This window comes from Passer domesticus, chromosome 4 (genome assembly GCF_036417665.1).
Source record: "Passer domesticus isolate bPasDom1 chromosome 4, bPasDom1.hap1, whole genome shotgun sequence".
NCBI classification, from domain to species: domain Eukaryota; kingdom Metazoa; phylum Chordata; class Aves; order Passeriformes; family Passeridae; genus Passer; species Passer domesticus.
Window position 1 is genome coordinate 27,471,364 of NC_087477.1, and position 15,336 is coordinate 27,486,699.

Here is a 15,336-nt window from a genome sequence, read left to right on the forward strand (position 1 = left end):
TACAACAGCTACTACACTGAGGAAGGGACTGAGCTCTGCTTGCTGTGCAGAGGCAGACAGACAAGAAAGCTGCTTCCTCCCCAATTTTGACCACTTCAGAGAATCCAGAAGCCTTCTGAATTGCCTCACTCCTCCTCCCTTCATGCTTGTACTCTTGAAGTTTGGCTTCGTGTAAGGCTCTGTTCAATTAAAACACAAGCTCTCATCACTGTCACCTTGCTTCACATACAGCCCTGGTAAGAAGCCACTTTTCCACCTGATTTTTCACTGCTCGTGAGCTACTGGAAGATTCTGATCTACAGAGGTTCCCATCCCATGCTCATCACTATAGCACCAGATACCTTAAGCAACCATGACTAAGCCCTGTCATGTTCACATCCTGTTTGTCTCCCAGCCTATCTTCAAAGGCAGGATGGATTATTTTATTACATGTGGAATTAAGTCAACAGAAAAAAAATCACCTTGTAGTTTGTAGTTTTACTAACCAGAATAAAGCCCTTTCTAGATTAAAATAAATCCAAACCCACCTTCCCCAAAGCATATTTCAGCCCAGAAACCATAACAGTGGTAAAAATATGTCAAATTTCACACCAGAGCATTTAGGTACCAAAAGAAAGATCCTTCATCAAACAGGACTGTGTTTTATTGATGAGCCAGTTTTAGTAACTTTTCAGGACCTGGGAGCAGAATCTAGACTCCTAAGCAGGTGCTAGTGTGTGGCCTAACTTGAAAGTAAATTTCTTGCTTCATGTAAGACAGCTCAGAAACACTTGGAAAAAAGACAACTGGCCAACAGTGAGCAAGGGTGTTCTGCCAACTATTTTGTCCTACCAAACCACTAGCAGAGTTTGTTTTACAACATCTTGGGAGGGCTAGAAAGAAAAGGACAAGAAGTTAAAAAACAATGGAGAATAAAAAAACCCAACCCATACATTTTTTGCTATTCTTCAGCATATAATTCTGGATAAAGCACAGGGACACCCCAGAGAATTAAACCATCAACTGAAAGAGCAGGAGATGTCAGTTCCACACCACCTTCCATGCTCATTCTTACACATATTACCATGTTTATCTTGGCAAAATTTTGGGAGCCCTCTCTTCCCTGCCACAGAAAATATGTCCAGTTACAAGCTACATATTTTTCCCTCAACAGATCAGCTGAATCAAAGTCTTTACTAGTAAGATGCATGTAAGACAACAAGGGCACTTGATTAATTCCTCCCACGTCAATATTCAAATGAAACCTAACAGATGCAAAGGTGAAATACACTGGCAGAATGAAATCAAACAAGCAGCTCATTAACAGCATCTGACCAAACAGCAGATGTTTCCTCCTCCTATCACCCTTAGGAACACATTTAAGGGGAAGCCACAATTTGTTGCAACATGATTCTCCAGTTATTTACTTCATCTTTAACCAAAACTGATTTTAAGCTTTTAAAGGGCATTTAAGTATTCATATATAAATAGTTATTACATACACAGATATCAAGTTTCTTCTCAACTATATATAGGTGTAGCCTACCTTTATCTGATCCAAACAATTTAACTTTCAACAGCAGTGACTATTATTTTATTTGTGCACATACACATACAGCATACCTATCCATATGAAGGATCCATATAGACTCCACTGTAAGACTAAAACATCTTTAAGAGTCTCATGCCCTGGTTTCAACATGCTACACCAGATAGAATGCTGGTATTATTTTCAATGCCTTAAAATGCTTGCAATCACAAGTCTGAAATTATTTACAAAAAAAAAAAAATCTCAGTAATTTAATCTTTCTTGTCAACACAGAAGAACGAGATACCAGTTTGCAGTGTTCAACAAAGTGAGAAAGAAAACCAAGTAAAGGTATTATCAACTATAGTCACTGCATGCACCAATCAATCTGGACATACACGAATCTCTGAACTCATGGGAAACTTCTCAACCTGCTACAGAAGTGTCAAGTGTGTGCATGTATGCTTTTTTTGCTTTCATCTACTTAGATATGTCCTTAAACATGTACATCAGTCTTGCCACCTCTGTAGAAGAAACTCTGTAATGCTGCAAACCCTGAAATCCAAGTTCTACTCAGGGATGAAATCTGTATTGAGCTGAAATCTATATTTTAAGCTTCCCCTCAAACAAGTTCCAAGTACTGAAGGAAGCAAGTCCATCAGTCAAAACTGGAGGGTAGATGAGATTCTTACACCCTTGCTGGGGAAAGAGACAAGGAGACAGTGAAAACTCTCATGATTCTGCCTATAATCACTTCAGCACTGCAAACAATTTTAATGGGTATCTTATTTTCAAGTTACCCAATATTGGATTGATAGCCCATAGATCACTTTGATGTGGATTGGCATTTTAGTAGTTTTAATGACAAAAACATGCAACAAGTGATATACTTCTGAATACCATTAAGTGCTATAATTCAGACTGTCTACACTGGCTTAGACAGTCTCATCTGCTGCCATGTTGGGAAGAGTGTTCCCTTTATAAGTAGAGAAATATGAAATAATGCTTCAGAAATCACTGGTGAACCACATTAATCATTTGCTTACATGCCAACTCAACCTAATAGTTGGGTTTGGATGATACTGCTTTGAACAGTGCCTAAATATAATGACTTATATAAAGACATGTTTAAAAATAATTTGTTTTTCTCCTTGTACTCTAGACTTTGCCTGTGCATGCTGGAGAAAGGATGAGGGAAGAAACAAATGGGAGAGACTGGTGATATCTTTTCTAATATCACTCTCCCAAGTGGATAACACACATTGCAATAAAAATGATGTAGTCCAAAGCAATTACAGAATTATGTTAGAACAACCAAATTGTGCAAGTGTCCAGAATAGCTCTACTGGTCAGCTTCACTACACTGGAAAATCTATAGACAGGAAGAAAAAAGCTTCCACTCTTGATCTAAACTCAGCTTCTACACAGTCTCCCAAGGCAGCAGTCACCAGAACAGTACAACTGAGCAAAGCAATCCATGCTTGCAGAAAACCCCTTGGAATCTAATGATGGCTAACCGAGCTGCTGTGTGGCACTACAGCCCCACAACCCTTCCTCCAGAGCAATCCCACTGCCACAGTTCCTGGCACATCCTTCCACCCTTCCCAAAATAAAAAAAATAATACAAATGGACTCATCTCCACAGCTCAACAGAGTTTGGCGTTTCACGCGTGGAACACTCGACCTCCCACAGTCTGATCAGGAGTACTGTGCTCAACCTTTGGTCCCATTAAACTGGGAGGAACTTCCAGTGCCAGCACATGCAGGTGACAAATGGATGCAGGGAGAGAATCCTGTATGATCTAGAAAACGTTTTCATTCCTTGAAATCAGTGTACTTTATGAAAAGTCTGCCTTCTCTATCCCCTTAAAAAACACGTGGGGCATCCCCCACTCAAATACACAGCGACCCAAAAAGCTTCTGTAATGCAAATTACCATTTGTCTGAGGAGGAGGATAGGGATCTTTGTGGCAGCCATTAGCCAAGGGAGTCCTCACCCCTGAACCCACCCTCTGTAAAGCTCTCCACAGAAAGCCCAATCGAACATTTTCACTGGTTATTTCAAATCTTGAAGAGTAGCGACATTCTAATGGAAATAGTTATACCCCACACTGCAGGGATGCAACACTAAAACTTTAAAAATATCAATTTACAGTAACTTTCTTCCCACCTCAAGCAAAACCCTCCATTCTAATATAAAAATTCTCTCTACTGTTCTACAGCTTGAGCAAAATAGCTTGAGAACAGCAAGATGCATGTAAGTCACCAGCATTTCAAACCTTGCCAAGCTGGGGTTTATATTTTAAACTAGAACTCTCCACTCAGTACATTTCAAAGGAAAACTTCTAGCAACTGCATATCATCTTTTACTTATTAAGACTGGTACGCATTCCGGTTTTTACTACACAGAAGAAGGGCCAGTGGAAGAACATTAGTCTGCTGTTACTACAGGGAAAAACAGTGAGTTTTTTATGGGCAGAACAGACCTTTCCCCACTCTAAAAGCAAAACAGAGCTGAGTTTGTCATGAAAACCTAAACCTGGAATTAAAAAAATAACCAGAAACAAAACCAACAAAAAACAAACTCCCCCTGCCCCCACGGGTAAGATCACTTCATTGACCATAAAGCAATTTGTGCAATCTGACTTTCATTTTCACAGATTTTATGGCTTTCTCTCCAATACGGTAGTTTCTTCATCTGCACTGACACAGCAGAAGACAGCTCCACATCCACATTTTAAAAGCCACTGCACTCCAAAGTGAGCTTTAGTTCTTTTATCTGCCACTCAAAAAGCACCTTAGGTAAAGCACATAATCTTGAGGTGCAACTGAACCTTGAGACTAATAAATCACTTACCACTAGTGACCATTTATTTTGTCTGCTTCACTTGCATGCCTCAAAATGATTTTTTTTTAACTTATATTTATGACTAAAAATAAGGTATGTTTCTTTCTGGACTGGGAGAACCTCAGGAGATTAAAAACTCACACCACTTCAGGTATGAGGAGCTGGTTTAAACACTAACAAATGCAAAACTCTCAAATCCTCAAGCAGCACACTGACTAGCAAAAAGAAGGAAAAAAAGTCATTTTTTGCAGGACTTTTCCAAAAACACATCATAGTGATTTTAGCAGCAGAAACAGAAAGACCTAAGATGGTGAGTATTTAGCAAACATTTTACTACCTGCGGCGTGCTATTTTCTAGGGCTGTTAGAGGAAAACACAAATCTGAAGCCTCAGTTGTCTTCACCAAGAAAAGTGACCTATGCCAACTCATATTCAAAATTGCAGTCTCTGTTCTAGAAGTTTGGCCATATAGTTCAAGAAATTACTAAAATGCTCTGTCTTACACAAAAACTCAAATCTTCAGAAATGTTTCAACAGGCAGGTACAAACTTCAGTAGGACAGAAATACTACAACAATTGGCTTGTTTGCCTGTTTGTTCCTTTGATATCTGATAGCACAATCTGCAGGTAAAGTCTAGCTGATCCTTGAGAAAAGATGTATAAATTTCAGAGATTCACTCACAGCCACTTCCCCACTCATACATCATCCCTCAGCTGCACATGCCCTCATCTATTTCAGCTCCTAGTGACTGCAAGGAAGAGGTTGAGAGTCAACCTAAATTGGTTCAGCTTTTACTCCTCACAGGGCCACAAACTTTAATTCCAACTACTCTTTGCATAACTGAAATAATACACACAGTGCTCTCTTTATTTGGTTCTCACACCAGCCATATCTGAAGCACAATGGGACATGTCACAGACACTTGCTTTGCTGCCCTCATAATATGGTTTAATTATGATGACTGAACTAACAGGCTCACATCATAGACTTTTACAGGTTGACCCTGTGTCATCCTGATGTATCATTTTGCGCCAGTTCAGTGCTGTAAATCAATTTAAGATCTCCAGCAGGTTGAAAAGGCTGGTAATGATGCTTTCTCTGCAGTCTCTGGGGACTCCACATTATACACAACTTACATTATTTATAAAGCTGAGATGATGCCTCCATTAGGCCTGTAAGACTACTCAAATGATATTTTACGCACACAGTTTGGGCTGCAGAGAGCAGAACACTGGCAATATGTAATATCCAGTGCATTCATGCTTTAATTTAAATTAAAACAAAAACAAAAAAACCCCAAAAACAAACCGTCATAACCCCTTCATTTTTAAAATTTAAACCTTTATAGCAAACAAAGAAATTCATAGTTTCATCTGAATAATTTCCCAGTACTCAAAAACACAAGTAGCACTTTTATTAACCTTTGTATTTTTTTTCTTCACGTTCAACTCTTTACTTCTGTTTTCAAACTACAGAGGAAAACCAAACTCATCAGCTTTCAAATATTTGATTTGATAGTTACTATTTATATGAAAACAGAAAGATCTCCATCTGTTTACTCAGTCACTTCTCTCAAATGTATCAGATCATCACATCTTCAAGGGTACACAAAAAAGCAAGTTGAACAGAACAGAGTAGAAAAAAATGTATTTGATTACATACCCAATGGTAATGGGGTCAAAACAGATGCAAGGACAAATCCCTACCCTTAGGGTAACCTGATCATGCCTTGAACTGATCATTTCTCATAGCTGTGGAAGCCTTCTGGATCACCCAAATCAAGGGAAATTTCTCTCAAGTGCCTACTTACAGTCTGAAGTAAATGGCAAGACTTCAGCCCTAAGACCACAGCAAGGACTCCAAAAAGGGCCAGATCGCTCTCATTTTCATACTGATGTTCTTCCAGTCACAACAGAGAAGTGAGCACTCAAAACCTGCACTAAAATCCAATGAGAACCTTGAAAAAGCTTCACAGCACTGCTCTCTGGTTTAAGGGGGAAATTAAGTATTAATCAGCTGCAACTAAAAAACTCACATCCCATAATTCAGCCAAGTCATTACTCACGAGTAAAAGAAAAAAATAAGCCAAACTTAGGTTCCCTCACATGATTTGTTCCTATTGTTTGACATGACAAGGTGCATGCAGTCAGCCCCATGAAGAATTACAGACACACACCTGCAAAGAAAAGTGTTCTCCGTGGGCTGGGTAAGCTACAATTTTCATTTTTCTTACTCCTGAATGCTGCTTTAAAATACATGCAACTATTGGAAGAAAAATTTTAAACAAGTTTTCTTTTTCTGTCTTCCCCTCTGCGTGCAAAACAGATTCAAACTATCAGCTGTGACAGCTCTTTCCTAAGAGCCTGTTAGTTTTAAGGTGCAGTATCTTTGAACACTGACATCCATTAAACACTGACATGTTTCAGGCAATGATCTTTTCCATTTGCCTGTATCTGAAATACACATCTACTTTTACTCCTCCCCATCTGGCTCTAACAATACTGTTTTTATTAATCTCTGTTGAAAATACTTCCTCAAATAAAACTGTAGGCATGCAGTGAGCATCATGTTATCCTAAAATACACCAAAACAACGATTAATTTTCAGAATAAGCTGTTGTTATCCAGATACTGTAAAAGCAAACTGTAAGGTTGGACCACGTACCTTCTTCAGATTGATCTACTAAGAAAAGAGCAATCACAGCAACCCTGCCTCGGTCAGAACTCCCTCTGACTTCAGTTTATATTAAAAAAAAAAAAAAGTCAGTATTTGGCCCAGATCGTTTCGAACGCATGACTGAATATTTCCACGCCAGTAAATTTTAATAAGCTTTAAAGATCTATATTCAGGATAAGATTATTTGGCTGTGCGAGTATATGAAGCAACTATACCGAAGAGGGGGAAAATCTCAAGCATCCAAACCCTCTAACAGGGAAAAGAAAAAAAAAAAGTGAACTTTCCTTGACCTCTAAGCACAGATTTGTCATTAAAGAAGAAAGAAGGGGAGGGGAGGGGAAAAAAAAAAAACAGGAGAGGAAGGGTCTGCGGAAAGAAAGGAAGGGGGAAAAAAGAAGAAAGAAGATAAATTAGAGGGAGAGGGACGCGGCCGGGCCGAGGCGGGAGGCGAAGGGCTGTTCCCGCACACACAAAGGCGGCCCCTGCCCCGGCCGGCGGGGCTCCGCCGCGTCCCCGCGGGCCGCGATGGGGCCGGGGCCGGGGAGGAGCCGCAGCACGGCGGCTTCCCGGCAGCGAGGGGCTCTGCCGCCCGCCGGGCCCGGCGCGGCACCTACCCACGGAGCTGGAGCCGGGAGCGGTCCCCGCCGCGCCGCCGCAGGGACGCCATCATGCCGGGAGGGCGGAGAGCGGGAGCGCGGCGCTGCCCGGAGCCGCTCCCGCCGCGCCCCGCCGGGAGCACCGGCCGGGACCGGGGGGAGGAGGACGAGGAGCAGCAGCAGGAGGAGGAGGAGGAGGATGCGCGGGCACAGCCGCCCGGCCCCGCGCAGTGAGCGGCGGGCAGAGGCGCGGGGGGACGCGAAGTTGTTACCGGCTGGCGGGCGGTGTCGGGCAGCTCCTCCGCGCCGGGATCGCGATCGGGAGCGGGATGGATGTGGCCCGGCTGGCGTCAGGCGGCCGGAGCCGCCCCGCGCCGCTCACCGGCACACTCACACACACACACACTCACACACACACACGCACCGGCCCGGCCAGGGATCCTCCCCAAATTCCCGCCCCCGCCGCCGCGCCGCCGGGTCCCGCTGGGAGCGCTGCGCCCGCCGCCGGAGAGCGGCCCCGGCACGGCACGGCACGGCACGGCCGCAGTGTGCCCTAACCCACAGCCCGACCCCCGCCCCGGGTGTGACCCCCTCCGACACCCTCACTGCGGCTTAAAGGGAGTTTCTGCCCCGCCGGAGCGGCTGGGGAGCTCCGGCAGCGGAGCTTCGGGGAGAGCGGCGGATGCTGTCGGACTTGGAGTTAAAGTCAGTTCCTGACGGAACAGGATTATGTCCTGCCGCTTGCCACAGGCGATTCAGCCTTGACTTGGTCTAGTGTTAATACTGAAGTAATTGCTGTAATACCTCCCAATGACAGAGCACTCTCTAGCCCCAGGTGTTTTACACGTGGACATCCTCCTGCCCAGAGGTGTTGCTGCACTTAGTCCTCACTCATGCCAGTAAACCCATTACAGGGCGTGAGGCTTCTTGTGCAGTCAGAGTCACAGTAATGCAGCCTCACGCCGCTGTCCCTCTGACATGAGCTCCATTTGGACCTGCAAGTGTGAGCTCCAAAGTGGAACTGGCTGAAAGTTTGGATCCCACACGTGGGAGAGCGAGCCTCTCCTGCCTGCTTGCAGGATCTTGACAGTAGTCAGGAAAGTGTTGTGCAAGCAAGACTGAACTGAAACTGATTCTTTAACAAATACTTTGGCTTTTACCCAGTCATCATTCCTGGAAGGAGATTTGAAGCAGCAAGTGCAAGATGTTTCATATGTTTCTGAATATATGGCAAAATATTCTGATACATCTATACGCATAATTATATCCCTATGCTTAGGCCAGTAAATTTTCACATGTATAGGTAGTTCTGGTGTGACTTTAAACTCATTTTAAAATCCAGCAACACTGAGGTCTAGAGGACTTAAGGTCCTGAAGAGTTTTACCAGATGAAAGTTGTCCTGCCCACCCAGGTGCATTGTGAGTCTGAACACAAAGTACTGGAATGGCTTGCCCGAGGTCACAGAAGGAGCAGCAGTAAAAAATACCCAGGTCTGTGCCTGTGAGGGTATCAGCACTTCTTCTAACTTCATAATCTAAAATTCATCCATTTCTTTGCCACATAAATATCACATAAATTGCAAACAGGTGAATTGTACTGTGCTGAAGGTATTCTGCTACAATAATAGCAGAGGAACTCCCACACAGGATGATGCCATTATATTGATGGGGAAAGGCTGGAATAAAATTACTCTTTTACTGCTTAAATTTTGAACCCTGAATGATTCAAGATGAGTGAATGTCAGTAATCAGCTGTAATGTGTATTTTGTGCTTCCACTGTACACAACTACACTTAGAAATTAAACTTTTCTTTTTATGTGCAGCCACAGATACAGTGCAGCACTGGACTGCAGATACAACTGGTAATGTTTATCTCAAGACAAACTGAAAGGTCTTTAAATTTTGGCAGTGTAATGAAGACATTTGCAAGCAAGATACAGAAGAAACATGAAACTGATACTGGCCTTTGTACTGTGGTAGTGCTTAATCTGGATCCAGGTGTCCTGGATCAAGAGCAGTGGATGCAGCAGCAGTATCTGCCCTGAAAGTTTGGCAGCCTTGGTGATCCGGTCTCACACAGAGAAATACGTGGAAAAGGCCTGAGCTCTGCTCTGCACCCTGACTTGGCAGGCACAAGCTCCATCCACTGGATGCTGGTTGCTGAAGTATCAATTCATGATTCACACTAAACAGATATGACAAGGAGATAATTAGGGAAGCACTGCAGTTTGTCAGGTGTCTTGTTAGAACCACGTGTTTACTGCTTTTGTTGTTGTTGTTAGGGTTGACTGTTTGGTTGGCTTTGGCATGAGAGAATTACATTATTTTCTACTTACATTGAAGCTTGGGGAGGATCACATTAATATGTTGCTTTCCCTAAAAAAGGCTATAAAACAGCCTAGGAGAGTCTTTCTCTGATGTTTAATAACCAGAGTGGCTGTCCTGGAGAGGGCTGGGTAGCCTGGCTGCAGACAGAGCAGTGGTGTGAGAAGGCCAGCAGACAAGGCAGAAACAGTGTGCCCTGGGCAGATCTGCCTGGAGGCTTCCCTGCCTGGGCTGTTCTGGTACACTGGCCAGAACAAAACTCCAAGTCTGGCCCCTGCTTTAGGATGTGCAGGCAGAGCTGACTGTCCAAACCCATTACTCTGTGGGTGAGCAGTATCAGCAGTGTCCTACTGCACACTCACCACTTCAAACTCCGTTGGCTACTTCAATACCCTGAATCATGAACTTCTTCCTGCCTTTTCTGAATAACATAAGGAAACTGAAAAAAGGAGATCAGAGAGGTATGTACACCTGGGTGTCAACCTTGATGCTCCTCTGCACTGGGCTGAATAACTGTGCTATCTCAAGAGGCAACAGAGAATGGTTTTTTCAATTTTTGTTCTGCAACTACATGATCATTCAGACAAGTACAAGCAAAACAGGCTGTGAGGCTGGGGCAATGAAGAAAGAGAAGGACCTTCTGTAAACTGCCTGGCTTTTCATCAGATTAGGTGCACAATCTTATGGCACCATCAGTCATAAGGCCTGTGAACATGAATTTTAATGGAGTTGGGGCACTTATGCAGATAAATGTCTAATATGATTCTCAAAGGAAACTTTAATCTCACAGACACTTTGTGACATCTCACCAAACAGCTGCCCAATCACCTTTAAAATCTGTGTCTCGGAAACCGATTATCAGAAGGCTGGGTGCTAAAAGACATTCATTATTCTGCATAATTTATACTATTCTATTATGTAACAAGTATTTAAGAAATACTAGTACTACTACTAATGCTGTGGCTACAAGAACTATTGGCTTTAGATCTTCCTCCAAAATCCAAGTTTGTGTGTAGGTTATGATTTGGTATTTCTTGTTAACTTCAGCCAGGCTTCATCTGGCTTAATCAAGAGGTTCCAGGAATGGAGAGTGTCTTCTGGAGACAATTTAGTTCCAAAGTCAGTAACTTTGCTTCACCTTCATGTACACCAGGTTTCTGCCAGAAATTAAGAGTTTCATGGATAATTAAATAATTAAATTATATCAAACAGGCGACTTATTATTTACATTAAAATCACTGGAGTAATTTTCTTTTCAGCCATTACACTGTTGCCCTAGCATGGGAAAATAACTATATTTTCAGAGAGAAGAGGCAGTTCTCTCAAGAAGAATAGTAGCTTCCTAAGGATACTGGATTTCATTATTTCCTTCTTTCTTGAGCTGGCTGATAAAATTTGTCATCCTCTATCCTTCATGGCTTGTCTGCTTCGTCTTTGGGTAGGTGAGGTATTAAACAACCTCCCACTTCAGCATTATTAACATAGGATATGCAGACTGCTTAGCAACTGCATAGATCTATTTGGGAAAGGTGCCTCAGGCAGAAGACAGCATATGGGAGAAGGCAAGGAGCATTTTTAGGAGGTCATCATAACTGTGCAGCACTGCATATGGTTTTCCAAGCCCATCTGGATACAGGGTCCTGAATAGCCACAGTACAAGCCCAGGAAGAAAGGAACTAAGTTGTGAAAAGCCTCGAAGGCAGCACTTGTGACTTGAGGGCTCTCTGTAGTCCTGCTTTGGGGTGTCTGGCCATTTTCTAGAATGAGCCCTGCATGAGTTTGACTCTATATAGAGTCAAATATCTGTTTGGGACCTGCCTTAGTGTTCCGAGTCACTGTCATAGGCAAAAGAACAAAGAATCCAGTTCACTCTCAGAAGTTCTTCCTAAACTGGCCCACCATGATTAAGTGGCATTCATATAGAATAAATGTGGAACTTGATAATTTTACAAGGTTATTACGTGTATACCTCTGTTATATTAAATAAGACTTCTGCCATAAATCTATCTGCAGATACCATAAAGGTCTTTGATCAGATTGAGTAGTCATTCATCTTTTCCACCATTGGGATGATGGGAATCAGACCTAAATTCATTACTTTCTTAAGATTAATGTGCCCAGCTAAAGCTGCCAAGATTCTTATTAAAAGTTACGATTCCAAAACGTTTGGGCTGAAACAAAGTATTAAGCAGGGCACTCCCTTATCTCCTTTATTGGTTGTTTTCTCATCAGACTCGGATGTAAGGACTTTGCTCCAACAATGTTACATTTCTGCTAAAGAAGGGAGGCTGCCCCCTGTTCTGACAGCTCATCACGTGCTTCCACAAAGCACAGGATTCCTGCCCACTGCACTGCACCAGTATTGTACTTTGTAGAGAATGGAATTCTCCCTTTGGATCTTGCCTGAATGCACGTAGAAGCTTTTGAAGATAATTTCACTTTCTCCTGGCTATCACCTCAGCAAGGCATAATGGACTCGGTGCAATCAAACATTATTGGTTCTTTGAAAATTAAATTTCTCTTCAGTCATTCAGCTTAAAAAGATTTACATAACTGGAATAACCTAGCTCTATTGCTGGTTTCTTGGAAGACACCGCTAAGATTAATCTTATCTCCCACTTTAATTACTGTTTTCAAGTTCTTACAGTCCTTGTCCCAGTTACATCTTGTTGCGAAAACCACCAGAGAATGATATATTAAAATTTATTCAGACAGGTGGCAGAGACAAAATTAAAGCTAATAACTCTATGAGAAAAGAAATCAAAGGTGGTTTGGCAATCCTGAGGTGTTATTTCTTGGTCCCTCAGTTGCAGTGGCTGCACAAGCAGGTCCAAATGCCTGGGCTGTGCGAGTGGCTGTGTGCCACAGCTTGCTGTGCAGGACTCAGGACTGCCACGGTCACACAGCTGCACGAGCATCCATGGGATAAGGAGCCTTGGAGAGAGCTGCTTGTGGCAATGTGTGAAGGCTGGAAAAACCATGGTAATTGTCTCAATAGAGGGTTCTGTCTCATTTATACCCAAAGAAGAGATCACTATATTACACCACTGGAAGACTAACGAAATGACACCTACTGCATCTAAATGCATCCCTTCACTTCCATGTTTTGTTGATGTTTTGTGACAAAATACTCAGCCCATTTTATATAATGATTAAAAACATAAAAGGAAAAGGCTCTGAATTCTAAGTCAGGTTGCCTGAGCTCAGTGTCACTCTTGGCTGAGTAAGTCAGTAGTGAAACAGTCCCACCCTCCCTCCTCCACAAGGGCTGCTCAGCCCTAACCCTGTGTCACCCACCCGCTCGGTGCTGGCACAGTTGTTGTGCAGCTGTGAGCTGAACAGGCCTGGGGAACTCAGATGGCTGGGGAGAGCAAATGTTTCAGGGGCCAAGCTCATTTTTAATTTGGATCAGTTTCCTGATCTGGCTCGTTGTGTGGTTGTCCAAATCCTTGTGCTGATCTTGTGCAGAGGCAGGACTGAGGTAGGAGGAAGGGTGAAACTTATCTTTTTGATTGTGTTGTTGACTTCAGCCAGTTTAAGGTGGTTATGAAACTTAGTGATAGACTAAGCAAGCCTTTTTTTTTTTTTTAACCAAGGAAAAATACTTTAATTTTGAGCGTAACTGCAAAGATGTTTTTAGAACTGCACTAACCATATGCATAGGGCTCACTGGTGAATAACAAAAGACAAGGAGAATGTGTGACAGGACTGAGAAATTCAGTGAGCTGATGTGATCACTGCACATTAGAAAAGGCAGCTGTTGGACATTGCACTACATGGCAAAAAGAAAAAAAAACCTGTGGCTCTTCTGCTGATCATGAACCAACCAGAGGCCAAAGAATTGCAAGGATCCCACCAAAAATTAATCGACTCTTCAAAGGCAGTTATTCTCAGCTGGCTTAAAAGAAGCCGATAGCTCAGCACTGGGTATGCCTGCATTCCCATGGGTTTTTTCCTTTCCCATGTTCTCCAGAGTCTTCCTTTGCTCTTTGCTTAAGGCGTGGAAGAAACTAAACTTTGGAGAGTAAGTAAATCAGATTTAATTAGTCATCACAAGGCAATGGGCTCTTAGTGAGTTCTCAATAGCAGACAACCCCGACACTGAATGTATGTGTGTTACATTAGTTTCCGTTTGCGCTTTGAGGAGGAAATTACCTTGCAGGTTTCAGACAACCTGGCAGTCCCACAAAGTGTTGGAAAAGGTTGCCCACATGACAAAGCTTTTAGACCAATTTTAAATGCCACTATTTTCTTGCTTCACCCAAAATTGTCAAATTTTTGACAAACAGGCTTGAGCAGCTTTTAAATTAAAACTCTCCATATTTCATAAAATGTTACATAAATCACATTGGTCAATCCTCTGTATAAGTAATTTTTTTTAAGAAATAAGTTAAACACTTGAAAGTTTTAACCAATCCAAATTAGCATTGCTAGTATAATCTTAGTTAAGAACTCAGTTTGAGTGCATCCTGGTACCTGTCTTTAATTGAGTGCTCATTTATGTTCCTTCCTAAAGACCCTGTCTTATTCAGTGAACAGAACAAATAGTGGTCAAATAATGGGAAATTATTTTGTTTTCTCCCCAGGTTCATGCTGGTGCTACCCATTATGAACGCTGGTTTTGCAATATTTAGTTGCAAAACTAAGATTGCCTTGCAACTCACTGCTCATCCTTAACACAACTCATCCCTCATCTTCCCTTTCCCTGGCAAATTTAAGCTCTCTTCATGAGTGAACAGGAGCATTAGAGCTTCTCAAAAAAAAAAATCTCTAGTATTTTCAGCCCTGACAAATAAATGCATTATTTTTATCCTCTTTTCAGATACACTTAAGCTGTTTCACTGACATTTTCTACATATACTCTGCCCAAAGCACGCACCAAGTACAATTAATGTTGGGTGATGTTCTAAAACACATAAAATCAATATAGTCTCAATGGGGGATGTAGTGGGCAACTTGAATTACAAGTGATGATCTCAGTCCACTAATAATATAGTTTAAAGGACCAAAGCATCCAGTGCACATCCAGAGATCCTGCTGTTGTTGGAGGTGTCAGAGAGAAGGGAAAGGTCTACATGGCTTTAAATACCACAGTCAGTGACTCTTTAGAAAGGGGTGAAAATGGAAAAAAAAATAAAAAGGCTCACATTTCACATTTCAAAAAAAATATAAGGCCCACTCTTCAGACAAAGAGTAGCTTTTAGTGTGAAGCATTTTATCTGGATGTGTAAAAGTACCATATTTTTATGGACAAGGATCAAACATTCAGAATAAACATTACCACAGAAGGCCCCAGAAGAAAACTGCACATAGCAAGGGGTAGCAGTGGTGCCTTATTCTATCTGAAAAGCTGTAGTCAAAGAGGCCTCACAGCCAGTGCAC

General features: G+C 42.4%; 1 protein-coding gene and 1 long non-coding RNA gene across 7 annotated transcripts in view; one reads left to right on the plus strand and one right to left on the minus strand.

Annotated features, from left to right (window-relative positions):
• The window catches only part of SMAD1 (SMAD family member 1), an 81,014-nt gene that overhangs the window by 36,289 nt on the left and 29,389 nt on the right, over positions 1-15,336 (minus strand). The window contains exon 1 of one of the 6 annotated variants that reach the window (XM_064416721.1): positions 7,901-8,062. The exons of 1 other annotated variant lie outside the window; for it this stretch is intronic. The gene's annotated coding sequence lies outside the window, so the exon portion shown is untranslated. 4 more of the 6 variants (XM_064416722.1, XM_064416723.1, XM_064416724.1 and 1 more) reach the window with 4 other exon arrangements.
• LOC135298793 (uncharacterized) overlaps positions 5,303-15,336 on the plus strand; it is a 41,332-nt gene continuing 31,298 nt past the window's right edge. The window contains exons 1-3 of the long non-coding RNA XR_010360821.1: positions 5,303-5,439; positions 6,108-6,275; positions 6,493-6,562. This is a non-coding gene — a long non-coding RNA (uncharacterized LOC135298793). The remainder of the gene's footprint in view (positions 5,440-6,107; positions 6,276-6,492; positions 6,563-15,336) is intronic.